The following is a 14,722-nucleotide window of genomic DNA, read 5'->3' as shown; positions in this document are numbered from 1 at the left end:
CACGAGCTGCCGTCTTACTATTTATAACTACAACCTGCATTAAATATGAAGTGATGGACTGAAACACGGTTTTGAAAGGCTGATGTCGTCTCTTATGTCCAGTCAACATTCTGGATGTCACAAAAGGTTGTGTTTCTAAGCAGAGATTTTGAGAAGTCGTAGCCACAGGATTGAAATGCTCCTGCCATTCGATGGACGCAAGGAAAGCGGCGTGGCTTACATTGCTGTACGTATGTAGTGTGGTCCGGCGGAAAGAGATTGGTAGGAGGCGGAGGAGTTCGGTCGAGGGCGAGGCGCGAGTTTCGGAGCGCGGGTATCGCGTTAGCGCCGCCTAATCCGCCAGCTACGCGCGTAATCGCGTTAAGTCCAGGAGTGATGTTTTCTCTCTCCCACTCTCGTTTTCTGTCTCTCTCTACCCCTCTCTGCCTTGCAATGCTGGTGGCCAACTAGCCGCAGCCCTGGGGTTCCGAGTAATGAACTGGCAGCCACGCTGCCCACAGAAAAAGCGTGCCTATGTGGAGCAGTCTGGCGCTCTCGTTTCTTGTTCATCGTCTTTGTTTTTCACTTCTCTCAGTGGCGATGCTCGCTATCATAACCGAAACATTTCTCCTGCACAGTCACAAATATTACTGAACCTACAGTGTAGATTTCATTGACCTATTTGTCTGTTTCGTACTACTGTATATTGTTATCTACAACGGACTATAGCGAGCTCGAAGGTAGGTAAATTTTCGCACAGTTACGCACTCACTTGTCAATTTGCAACTCGAATTGACAAAACTAGCGAGTTCACTTTTATACCTTAAAATAAACGTGGCTGCTCTCTTCGCCGAGCTGAATGATAAATTTACGATGCAATAGGACAGGGATGCAGATTTTATCTACACTTTTTAACATATATGTAGACGATACCTTGGAAAGGTTCAGAAACCTATATGAACTCAAAGGAATAAAAATTGTCGTTGTCAGGACATTACAGGTGCTTACAATAAGGTGACAAAAGCCATGCGACACCTCCTAATACCATGTCTGGCCTCCTCCTGCCCGGCGTTATGCAACGACTCGACGTGGCATGGACTCACAAAGTCGTTGGAAGTCCCCTACAGAAATACTGAGCGATGCTGCCTCTATAGCCATCCGCAATTCCACAATTTTGTGCCCTAACTGACCTCTCGATTATGTCCCATAAATGTTCGGCGGTATTCATGTCCGATCTGGGTGGCCAAATAATTCGCTCGAACTGTCCAGAAAGTTCTTCACACCGATCGCGAACTATTGTGGACCATTGACATGGCGCATTGTCGTCCATAAGAATTCTATCTTTATTTGGGATCATGAAGTCGATGAATGGCTGCAGATGGTCTCCAAGTAGCCGAACATAACCATTTCCAATCAATGATCGATTCAGCTGCACCAAAGGACATTGTCCGTTCCATGTACACACAGGCCATACCATTATGGAGCCACCATCAGCTTGCACAGTGCATTGTTGACAACTTGGGTCAATGTCTTTGTGTGGACTGCGCCTCACTCGAACCGTACCATCAGCTCCTGCCAACTGAAATCAGGACCCATCTGATCAAGCCACGGTTTTCCAGTTGTCTAGGGTCCAACTGGTACGATCACGAGCCCAAGAGAGGTGCTGCAGGCGATGTCGTGCTGTTAGCAAAGACACTCGCGTCGGTTGTCGCACTGTCCTAACGTATTCGTTCATCGTATGTCCCACATTGTTTTCTGTGATTATTTCACGTAGCAGTGCGTGTATGTTAGCACAGATAACTCTTCGCAAACACTGTTGCTCTCGGTCATTAAGTGAAGGACACCGGTCACAGCGTTGTCTGTGGTGAGATTTACTGCCTGAAATATGTTATTCTCGGCATACTCGACACTGTGGATCTCGGAATACTGAAATCCCTAACGATTTCCAAATGGAATGTCCCATGCGTCGAGATCAAACTTCCATTCCGCGTTCAAAGTCTGTCAATTCCCGTCGTGCGGCCATAATAACGTCGGAAACCTTTTCACGTGAATCATCTGAGTACAAATGACAGCTCTACCTATGCACCGCCCTTCTGTACCTTGTGTGTGCGATACTACCACCATCTGTATGTGTACATATCGCTATCCCATGACTTTTTTCACCTCAGTGTGTTTTTTCCTGATGATCGTTTAGCTGTCAACTACACAGAAGATATGCTGCGTTTAGTTATTCACTACACAGCGACTGAATCAAATCTGCTCCGATACCAACCAGACAACGAGGTATTCTTTTGCCTTTAGTATTGCGTTGGCAGCCTCGGAAATGTGAGATTAAAATTTATTCATGAAACTTACTATAGTTATATTAGCGGTCTTACGTATTACAAATAGGATAATGGAGAATTGGACTACAGTTGTAGAGGAAGGAGTAGAAGCAAAGGTTACAGGAGAATATGGGCTTGGAACATGCAATGAGGAAGAGAAAGGCTAATTGAGTTCTGTAATAAATTTTAGCTTGTAATAGCGAATACTCTATTCAAAAAACACAAGAGGATGGAGGTGTGCTTGCAAAAGGCCGGGTAACACGGGAAGATTTCAGTTAGATAACATCATGGTCAGGCAGAGATTAGGAAATCAGATACTGGATTGTAAGGCATATGTAGCAGCAGATATAGACTCAGATCACAGTACAGTAGTGATGAAGAGCAGGTTGAAGTTTAAGAGATTAGTCAGAAAGAAGCAATATGCAAATAAGTGGGATACGGAAGTCCTAAGCCGAAATTCTCTAAGTCTGTAGATAGAGTAATAAGGAATAGCTCAGTAGGCTCTATAGTTGAAGAGGAATCGACGTCTCTAAAGCAGGCAATCACAGCAGTTGTAAAGAAAAACGTAGGTACGAAGAAGGTAAATGCAAAGAAACCATGGGTAACAGATGACATAATTTAGTTGATCGATGAAAGAAGGAAATACAAAAATGTGCAGGGAAATTCAAGAATACAGAAATACAAGTCGCTGAGGAATGAAATAAATAGGAAGTGCATGGAAACTAAGACGAAATGGCTGCATGAAAAATGTGAAGAAATCGAAAAAGAAATGACTGTCGGAAGGACTGACTCAGCGTATAGGAAAGTCAAAATAACCTTCGGTGAAATTAAAAGCAAGGGTGGTAACGTCAAGAGAGCAATGGAAATTCCACTGTTAAATGCAGTGGGGTGAGCAGATAGTTGAAAAGAACACACTGAAAGCCTCTATGAGGGGAAAGATTTGTGTGATGTGATAGAAAAAAACAACAAGCCTCGATTTAGAAGAGATAGGGGACCCAGTATTAGAATCAGAATTTAAAAGAGCTTTGGGAGAGTTAAGATCAAAAAAGGCAGAAGGAATAGATAATATTCCATCAGAATTTCTAGAATCATTGGGGAAGAGGCACCAAACCAACTATTCGAGTCGATATGTAGAATGCATGAGTCTGGCGACATACCATCTGACATTCGGAAAAATATCATTCCCACAATTCGGGTAGACTGCAAGAGCGGACAACTACGAAAATTACCGCACAGTAAACAGCTCATGCATCCAAGTTGGCGACAAGGATATTATACAGAAGAATGGAAAATAAATTGAGTATGTGTGGGATGACGCTCAGTTTGGCATTAGGAATGGTAAAGGTACCAGAGAGGTAATCCTGACGTTGTGGTTGATAATGGAAGCAAGACTAAAGAAAAATCAGGACAGGTTCATAGGATTTGTTGACCTGGAAAGGCGTTCGACAATGTAAAATGGTGCAAGATGTTTTGATAAACATAGAGGTAAGCTAAAAGGAGAGACGGGTAATATACAATATGTACAAGAGCCAAGAGGGAATAATAAAAGTGGCCGCCAAAGAACGAATTAAAAAGAGTGTAAAACAGGGATGTAGTCTCTCGCACCTACTGTTCAATCTGTAAATCGAAGAAGTAGTGATGGCAATAAAAGAGATCCAGGAGTGGGATTATAATTCAGGGTCAAAGGATATCAATGGCACATTGCGCTGATGTCATTGCTGTCCTGAGTAAAATTGAAGAATTACATGACTAGAGAATGGAATGAACAGTCGAATGAGTACAGAATATGGACTGAGATCAAATCGAAGAAAGACGAAAGTAATGAGAAGCATCTGAAATGAGAACAGGGAGAAACTTTACATCATGATTGATGGTCACGAAGCGAATAAAGTTAAGGAACTCTGCTACTTAGGCAGCAAAATAACCAGTGACGGGCAGATCAAGGAGGACATCAAAAGCAGACTAGCAGTGAAAAAAAGGGCATTCCTGGCTAAGATAAGTGTACTAGCATCAAACATAGGCTTTGGTTTGAAGAAGAAATTTCTGAATGTGTACGTTTGGTGCTCAGCATTGTATGGCAGTGAAACATGGACTGTGGCAAAACCGGAACAGAAGAGAAAATGGCTCTGAGCACTATGGGACTTAACATCTATGGTCATCAGTCCTCTAGAACTTAGAACTACTTAAACCTAACTAACCTAAGGACATCACACAACACCCAGCCATCACGAGGCAGAGAAAATCCCTGACCCCGCCGGGAATCGAACCCGGGCGTGGGAAGCGAGAACGCTACCGCACGACCACGAGATGCGGGCAACAGAAGAGAATCGAAGCATTTGAGATGTGGTGCTACAGACGAATGACAAAAATTAGGTGGACTGATAACGTAAAGCATGGGGAAGTTTTACGCAGAATCGGTGAGGAAAGGAATATGTGGAAAACTCTGACAAGGAGAAGGGACAGAATGATAGGACACCTGTTATGACGTCAGCGGATGAGTTCCATGATACTGGAGGGAGCTACAGAGGGCAAAAACTGTATTGGGAGGCAGAGATGTGAATACATCAGCGAGTATTTGAGCATGTGGATTTGCAAGTGCTATTCTGAGATGAAGAGGTTGGCTCAGGAGAGAGCCGATCGAGACAGTCAGAAGACTGATAACTCAAAAAAAAATAAAAAAATAAATAAATAAATAAAATAAAGAAATAAATAAAACTGAAGCTAGTACACCGTACATCGTCAGCAGCCACAATAGCATTCTGTGTGACAGAGGGATGCGTGGTAGAACCATTACTGTCCACAATATATAAAAACAACTTGACAGACGCAGAAGTCATCTTTAGCTCTCTGAGATTATTTGTAGATAACGCAGTAGTATACTGAGAGGTCATACTGCTAGGAAATTACTAGGAAAGACAAGAAAATTCAGTGATCGGCACTTGATAGAAGTAATGGCAACTGATCCTCAACATTAATTGAAAGTTATTTGCTCTGACTCCATTGTTCGTTCTTTCATGAGCATTAACATGTTTTACAGGTTTTTACTGAGAACTTAATGTGCTGTGCTCTGTTATAAAAAACTTGGACTGAAATGATTGTTGCGAACAGTACGTCTCAATGCACATATTTTCATCAAGACAAAACTAACTGGCATTCTCCGTGCAGGAAATTAGTCAGCAGCAACAGCACAGCATGTAGAAACCGCACGAGCCATAATATACTTAAGTAAGACTAAACCACTGGGAGAAAGACTGGGATGATTTTCTCATACTAAAAAAACTTCTTACTGGAAAAGAAAATTCTAATCTTTTCATTATAATGACAAAGCTGTATTTTGAACTGTTAGTTCACAATAACATAAAACTCACACAAAACCAAAAATTTTACTTTCTTTACAAAAGTCTTAGAAGGCAACGCTTTTACGATTATGCAAATTGAAATGAAGTGACATAAACTGAGGTTGGGGGGGGGGGGGGGGGCCGTTCTGTTGCAATTGCTAACATATCAGTATGCGCCAGAAAAAAATATTACCTTGAAAACATATCCATAATGCAGATCTGTTCTCTGTGTTCCATAAATCCTAACAACTGTTTTCATCAAAACCCTGCTCCTAAGAGTTCTGCCAGCTTACTCCATTCTACAACAGAGCCAAAGATACACAAGTTCAGAGACACTACAGCCACTTCCTTCAGTCGTCTAATCCACAGATGCCACACGCGACTGCTTCGCTCTTGTAATATGAAATTTTCACTCGTTCTGAAACTGTCCGCAAGTAAGTGTGAGTCTACCTGTATATATCCACCTTTCAAAATAATTCAATATGAACCAAGTATTTTAGACGAAAACACACGGTATCGTTTGAATACTTACACGTAGATCAGTGTAAATGCCCACATTTCTGTGAGTATGAGGAAAGACAGGTTTGCCTACGAAGGAGCACATTAACAATACCATTGATCGAGCAAACCAGAATACTAATACAAACAAAGGAAGCAAGTATGAGAAATTAAAGTTTAACACCCTGTCGACCCCATGTCATTAGCTCGAATTAAAAGGAGTAGGGTGGGTAAGTAAATAATCGGCAATGCCCTTTTTTAAAGGAACCTTCCCTGCATTTGCCTTGAGCGAATTAAGAAACTACAGGAAACCTGGATGGCCGAAGAGAGATATTATTCGCTGTCCTCCTGAGTATAATCTCTCAGCACTGCGCCACCTTTGTAGGTTGCACTAATAGAAGAGAGAGAGAGAGAGAGAGAGAGAGAGAGAGAGAGAATAGTTCTGGCATATACACAAAGTGATTCAAAAAAGAGGTTTTGAAACTGATATCATACAACAAGGATCAGTAATCACATAGGAAACGGGTATCACAAACGAAATTAGAGCACACTGCGGGCACGAGTGGGCTGGCGTCATCGGAGACTGTTTAATTGGACCGTACTTTCGTCAGGAACGATTTGATGGTCGCACGTATCTCATATTACCGCGAGAGGTTCTGCCGGATATGCTAAATGATGTTCTCATGCTTATTAGTCGCTGCCTTCGAGTTCAGCACGACTGAGCTCCCGAGCTTTTCAGCAGACAAGTGAAGGTACATCAGCAGGCAAACTTTCCCGGCCACTGGATTGGTCGCGGTGGGCCAATCGCGTGGTCACTACGATTAGCCGATCTGCCCACAATCAATTTTTTACTGTTGGGAATCCGAAGGGCCTTATGCATGAAACACCTGTTACATCGCCGGAGAACCTAGTGGGCAGGATTGGTGCGGCAGCAGGGTGTCTTCGAGATACACCAGGTATCTTTGAAAGGGTGCGCCGCTCAACGCAGCATCTATGTTAGGCTGGTTTCGATGCATCCGGACAAAACTTCAGAATCTCCTGTTGTAGGCGTCCATCTGTGGCATGTGACCGAACTACTGCAATGCAATTTAGTAGCTCTGGATGTCCTCTGCGATCCCTGGTTCCTATATGATTATTGATCATTGTCGTGTGACTAATGTGCCATGTCAGTTTGTAAACTTCTTTTTTTTTTTTTTTAATTGCTCTGCAAAAGGGTACTGACAGTCTTCCTTCTCAAGCACAATATACAGATGGGTTGGGTTGTGTTGTTTGGGGGAGGAGACCAGACAGCGAGGTCATCGGTCTCATCGGATTAGGGAAGGACGGGAAAGGAAATCGGCCGTGCCCTTTCAAAGGAACCATCCCGGCATTTGACTGTAGCGATTTAGGGAAATCACGGAAAACCTAAATCAGGATGGCCGGACGCAGGATTGAACCGTTGTCCTCCCGAATAACATACAGATGGAACAGGCTGGGGGAAATGACTGTGCTACATCTGTAACACTACCGACTACTACTAAATTAGCAATACACTTACAATGTTACTCCTGTGAAAGGATACTTATTTCACCGTGATCGTGGGTAATGGAAAGGTATCGAACTATTTTTGTTTTTCTAAAGATTTCTATAGAAAGGACGCAATAGCAGAAAAAACGGTAATCAAACCAAGATTCTATTAGTAAACAAGTAAACTGTAATCGCGTAAAAGGATACTGTCGCCAGCCTAATTAGGCAAAGTTGTACGGATTACTAGCGTGGTTCATAAAGAAACTTAACTGTTGGGTTTGACTTTATTTGATATTAAATTTTGTTTTACTGATAAGATACAAGACAGTAGCCCAGTTTAGCAAGTAATGTACCAGTGATTTGACAGGAATTAACAGGATGAGTATTAATACGTTTAGGGAAGAACTAATACTCTGGTGCATTACAGTAGGAAGCTAATGGTCATTACCGGTAAATTATTACTAATAGTGGAGCACTAATAACTTGGAAAAGCGGTTGTTTTGTCAGTTTAATTATTGTAAGTTACTACCAGTGAAATAGTTATCAAGTAATTGTATGTTATGGACTGATTATTATTTGTATTCTCGAGGGACGTTCACTTCCTTATTCTATTTAGTTCATTGGGACATGTGATACGTGAATCTAGTATAGTTTGAATAGTCGTAGCTATTTGCTTACTATAGTACACGCAAGTTATAAGAATGAAGTTTGTGCTTCTTAAATACTGTTATTGTAACATGAAATGAATGTAGCTCAACTATTAGCATGGGCCCCCAGAAACTGGTCTACCGTTAGATTCGGATCTAGGCTGAACATTTTAATCACAACACAATAGGAACACTGTTAACTATATAGCACATGAAATAATAAACACTGTTATTTCAACAAGAAGAATCTTTGAATACTTTATATCTTCTCTCGCTAATTGGAGTTTGATGAAAATTTAACTGTCCTTCTCTGAAAATAACATGGAGTATTTGAAAACTTATGCTAACTAAATAATTATGTACTTTATAACTTCACAGAGTTTATCAACTTTTGTTAAGGAAGGTAATTGCTTTTCAGTTCAGTAAAATAGGATGCTTGGAATTATCGTAGCATTTGTGATAGCCCTATCTAGGTAAACAACTAAGGATAAAATACGGTTATTCATTGCAAAGTTTACGGAACACAAATTTATTACTGAAAAAGAAACCACACAACTGGTACGTGCAGTTATACAGTACTCAGCTGATAATGTCGGATGAAGGTGGTACCAGTGTCGATCTCCTGTGCGTTCAAAAAAGGCGCCAAAAGTATCGATGGCTGTTCTTGTGTAGCAAGCTGTGAAAATTCTCTTCTTACCGTCGGATTTTCGTAATACAGAGCCATGAATAATAGGCCAAATTACTTCCGCATCCGAGGCTATAGTGTATAATCTTGCAGTTGTCCTCGCCTCTTTCAGGCCGCAAGAAGCGCACACTTTGCCTGCTAGCCACCGACTGAATCATGCCACACATGAGTTTTGCAGTTCAACCGCCAGACCTACCTTTTCTATTCCCGCCAAGCCAGTTTCATTACAGAGGGGCTTCTGTCCATGCTTTACTTGATTACAAATCTACATGGCCTACGCGTGGTCCAGTATCACAAAAAGTTTTAATTTTTCTACTCTTTTACAGCACATAACTTTTGAAATTATATCCATTGATTAATTACACTTATATAAATAATCAAAAATGATGAATAAAACATTTACATGTGAATGTTACATTACAGCGCCTGGTTATACAGAAGCCACGTTAACTAAAAACAGATAAAGAAGTTAGATAAGACCATTATACGTAATATCCATAACAGTGCTACACACCATGTAACCTCCACCGTACTCCGTATGGTGGTTTACGGAGTAAATACTGTAGATGGATAGAGTAAGTCATTTAACTTTTAGCATTACCTAAGACCTTCAGTTTGAGAATAATTTGGCGCTGATGTATCAGCGCCGCTCCCTATTTGCTCAAGCAGATTCTCATCGCGAGACTGAGCGTTCCTCGGTCCACAACATCAACAATCAGGAACGCTCAGAATGATCCTGGTGTTAATGGATCGTCCAGTCATTATGTCGGAATGACTGGACGATCCATTAACACCAGGATCAAAGAGCATAAGCGACATTGCAGGTTGGGGCAGGTGGAGAAATCGGCCGTGGCAGAACACGCACTGAATGAGACCGACCACGTAATAAAATTCGCCGACACGGAAGTTCTGGCTGTAGAGAAGCACTATCACACGCGCTTGTTCAGAGAAGCTGTAGAAATCCAAAAACACGCGAACAGTTTCAACAAGAAAGAGGAAAGCCTTAAGGTAAACGGATCCTGGCTTCCCGTACTGCAGAGAACGACCGTCGCAGGTAGCAAGAGGAGAACCGCACCGGAAATGACCGCGGAGAAGCCCTCGGACGTTGGCGCGCCAGGTACATATAGTCTGCGGCCGCAGATCCAACACTTGCACACAAATACAACCAAACCAGCGACGCTGCGCCAACTGCGGTGGGCCCCATGCGGCAAACTTCAGACAGTGCAATGCATACAAACAGGCGCTGAAGAGAAAACAAGAAAAAAGCAGGGTACTGTACGACATACCACGCCCAAGGCCAGCGCCGAACCCAGTAAGGAACGGCGTAACATTTGCCACGGTTGCACGCCCTGGCGGAACGGCACAGGCTGCGGAACCTCAGCGCCCTACACACACACGTGAAACAACCGCTGCAACAGCCACACAACAGCCACAGACAACACCTGAAACCCAACTAGCATCGGTACCAACACCTATGCCCCCAAACAACACGACCCCACTCCCGGAAATCACGAGCTGCGAAGAAACGCACCACATACAGGAAAACACATCCACACAAGAACCCCCCGAACCCCAAGCCCAGAGGAGGAATAGACGTACACGCAAACACAGGGCGGGGAACACGAAATCACCACAACAGGCCACGCAGCAACAACAGAACGGCAACACACAGGAAAACAGTCAACAAGACACTGAGACTGTAACTCACACTACCATCCCCCTCACCACAGAAGTAACGCAGGCGCCACAACCTCTGTCACAAAACACAAATGCCGCCCCAAACAACACACCAATACCCGCACAAGCGGCCGCTAACCCCACAACAGCACCTCAGGCTGCCACACCCAACACCAACACATCACCTGGGGGAATACTGGAAACACTATTCCCCCGTCACACGACCATTGAAATCCTTACCAAGGTGCTGATGGCCGTCACTACACTCATCACCCAGCTCATGAGCGCCGAACCCGGGCAATACTGGGCTGTCATACACACTGCCATCACAACACTCCTTCACACTCTTACATGAATAATACACCACACCTGGCCCATAACGCAGACCCGCACACACTATCACGGATCCTGTTCTGGAATGCAGACTCGATCCACAACAAAAGGGCAGAATTTGCCGCGTTCATGGAGCGCAAGGGAATCCTTGTCGCGCTACTGAGCGAGACTAAACTTAAACCGCACAAACAATTAAACTTTCCTGGCTACTGTGTCTATCGTACCGACCGACCGGGCGACGCCGTGGCAGGTGGAACTGCAATCGTCATACACAAAGACATCGAGCACACAAACATAGAGCTCCCTGAACTGGAAAAAATCGAGGCTACGGCCGTCAGAGTCAAGTTCAACGGAGCCTACACCACACTGATATCGGTATACAACAGCCCTGTAGGCATTTCAACACGCGATATCAGCACATTACTCAACATTTCACCGCGAGTAATCGTCGCTGGAGATCTGAACGCAAAACACCCAGAATGGAATTCACGCATACGAAATCCCAACGGCAAAAAACTGTACGAACATTCACTTGGCAGAAACTACATTATACTAGCGCCGACTGAACCGACGCACATTCCCTATCAGAGGGGACTCAGGCCAGACGTGATAGACATGGCCCTCATCAAGGGCATTACAACGACACTCAACGTTGCCGTTGAAAACGATCTGCCCTCAAACCACCAACCTGTAATACTATACATTGAGGAAACACTGCAGCACATGGAACAACGCAAGATGTTGGACTACGGGCGTGCGAATTGGACAAGGTTCAAGCAAACGCTCGATAGCCACATCCCACCTATACACGAAATTAATGAAACAGCACAAATTGACGAGGCAGTAGAAACCCTCACTAACGCCGTCCAGGACGCAATGGCAGGCACCATACCTGATCGCACCTCACAACAACGCAGTGCGGCCCTGCCCCAGGAAATCCTGGGCCTAATCTCAATGAGGAATCGCCTCAGGAGACAATGGCAGCGCACCAGGCGTCCGTACTTCAAACGGCACATTAACAGACTACAGGGCATCATACACGATAAAATACAAACACATAGAACACAACAGTGGGACCAAAAACTCGAAGGGCTGGACACCACACGACCTGGCGTGTGGCAACTAGCCCGACACTTCACCAGGGAGAAAATATACACCCCAACGCTTCAAGGGCCCGACGGACCTGCATACTCAGCGGAAGAGAAAGCAGAACTAATGGCCCGAACACTCGCAGCGTCATTCACACCGAACCTGGTACCATCAGATCCAGTGTTCACACTTGCTTCTGACCAAGAGGTTACACGCATTCTAGCCCAACCATCGCGCGACGACATTCGACATGCTAGCACAGCCGAAGTCTCCTGGGCTATAATGCATTCCGCCGCTAGGAAAGCCCCTGGTCATGATGGCATTCAAAACCGTGTCCTCCAGGAGTTCACGGATAAAGCAACTGAGTACCTAACACACATAACGAATGCCATACTAAAACACCAACACTTCCCCGCCTTTTGGAAGACGGCCAAGGTCCTGATGTTCAGGAAGCCGGGGAAATACCACAGCCTCCCACAAAATTACCGACCCATCAGCCTTCTGAGCTCGCTCAGTAAGATTGTTGAGAAGGTGATTCTCAAACGCATCACTAGGCACTGCATAACAAATGACATCCTGAGACCGGAGCAATTCGGCTTCAGGAATCACCACTCCACAACACAACAACTCCTACGGGTCGTTGAACATATAACACATGGTTTCAACATAAACAAAGCTACAGGGGCAGTGTTCCTGGACATCGAAAAGGCTTTCGACCGTCTATGGCACAACGGCCTCATCTGCAAACTCAGCGACGCGGGATTCCCCGACGGGCTGCTGCGTCTAATACACTCATACCTCACAGACAGGAGTTTCAACACTGATGTGCAGGGAAAACAATCAACACGACACGGTATACACGCGGGAGTACCCCAGGGAAGCATCCTAGGGCCCCTACTGTTTAACCTCTACATAAACGATCTCCCAACCACACACAACACAATGATGGCAATCTACGCGGATGACACAGCCATCCTTGCGCAAGATTGGAAACCATCAAACATTACGTCACGCCTACAGACTGCACTCAGAGTGGCCGAGCCTTGGTTGGAGAAATGGCGTGTTAGAGTAAACGTCGACAAGTGCGAAGCCGTTCTGTTCACTAGAAGACCGAAGCAACTGCGCAAACACCGTTACTGCAGACCAATAACCCTACATGCACGTCCAATACGTTTCCGCGAGAAAGTCAAATACCTCGGTGTCTGGCTGGACCGGAAATTACTCTGGGGGGACCACATACAACACATGACCAACCGAGCTAGCGCGAGGCTCAAACAGCTCTATCCTATGCTCAACAGGCGTAGCACACTGAACAGAAGGGTGTCGAGGTCCATGTACATGACACTTATCCGACCCCTGATGACGTACGCAGCTCCTGTCTGGGGATACGCTGCGCCTACACGCCTGCGCCGTCTGCAGCTCATACAAAACAAAGTACTCAAAATCATAAGCAATGCTCCACGATACACACGCATCGCGGACCTTCACCGGGAATACCGACTTGAGACTCTCACGGAGGTAATACACAAACTCACCACAAGACTATACAGAAATTCCAGACATTCGCAGAACCCGTTTATTCTGAATCTGGGGAACTACGACCACAACCATAGATGGAAACATAAAAGACCAAAAGATATACTTGTAAGGGCATAACATCTATGGCCAAGCATACGCAAACATAACGGCACATGCGAGCCCCTGTTAATCAGACGCTATTACTGGATATCCAGCTGAAATACACTGCCGAATAACTGGCACCACACAGGGAAGCCGTACCGTACACTGCATGCAAACAAGCTCCACACATCCCCACACAGTGAGACGATCTATGGCCGATCTCCCACTACTGTATAACGATCTTGATTGTTCCAGGAATGTAGCAGCTGCAACCACTGGGATACATCGCCATCGCTTGTCACGGTAATGATGCATGATACCCATACTAACAAATCCAACCTTGCATGAGCTATCGCAGCTAGTAAGCCACTACTGCTCTTACTACCCATCCCACTGTCGCAGAGGTTTTTTTCCCACGGCACGAGCCATGGCACTTTTTTCCCTCTGCTCTTCAAATCGCTACCCTCACTCGCGTTTCGTCCACTATCTATCACCTGATGGACCGTGTTAATGCGTAGTCTTACCCAGACGCACGGACAACATCACAGCCCGGCATCCTGTGATCCACTTACTAGATAACTAACATGTTTTACGGAGGTGACAGTAGAACTTTTGGTTTGGTCACCACGTTGGTGCGGGCGTGGAGGGGCCCCATCTCTTATTATAGCTCGCCTCCAGTTTACCACCGGCAATGGAGGGTGAAGCTTTGACAATGCCAGCCACTCGTGCTGGCGAAACGTCAGAAAAATCATTAGATGAACGTCGGCCGAAGAACCCGAGACAGAAGCCAATAGGCAGTTTGTCAACAAGTGGCCACGAAAGCCTTAACGACTTCGTATCTAATAGCGTGTACCGACGTATCCGGATAGAGAGTTGTTGGCAATAGAGATAAGAGATTCGTATATAGGCGGATTTTTAAAACTGAACAGTGACGTCCAAAGTTTGAAGCGCGGCAGTGGAAAATGTTCTAAGTGACAAATCTCACATGTTTCAGGAGAGTTAAAAAATAAAATCTCTATTTTTTGC

The sequence above is a fragment of the Schistocerca nitens genome, chromosome 1 (assembly GCF_023898315.1).
Source record: "Schistocerca nitens isolate TAMUIC-IGC-003100 chromosome 1, iqSchNite1.1, whole genome shotgun sequence".
Taxonomy (NCBI): Eukaryota; Metazoa; Arthropoda; class Insecta; order Orthoptera; family Acrididae; genus Schistocerca; species Schistocerca nitens.
Note: the sequence above shows the minus strand (reverse complement) of the source record.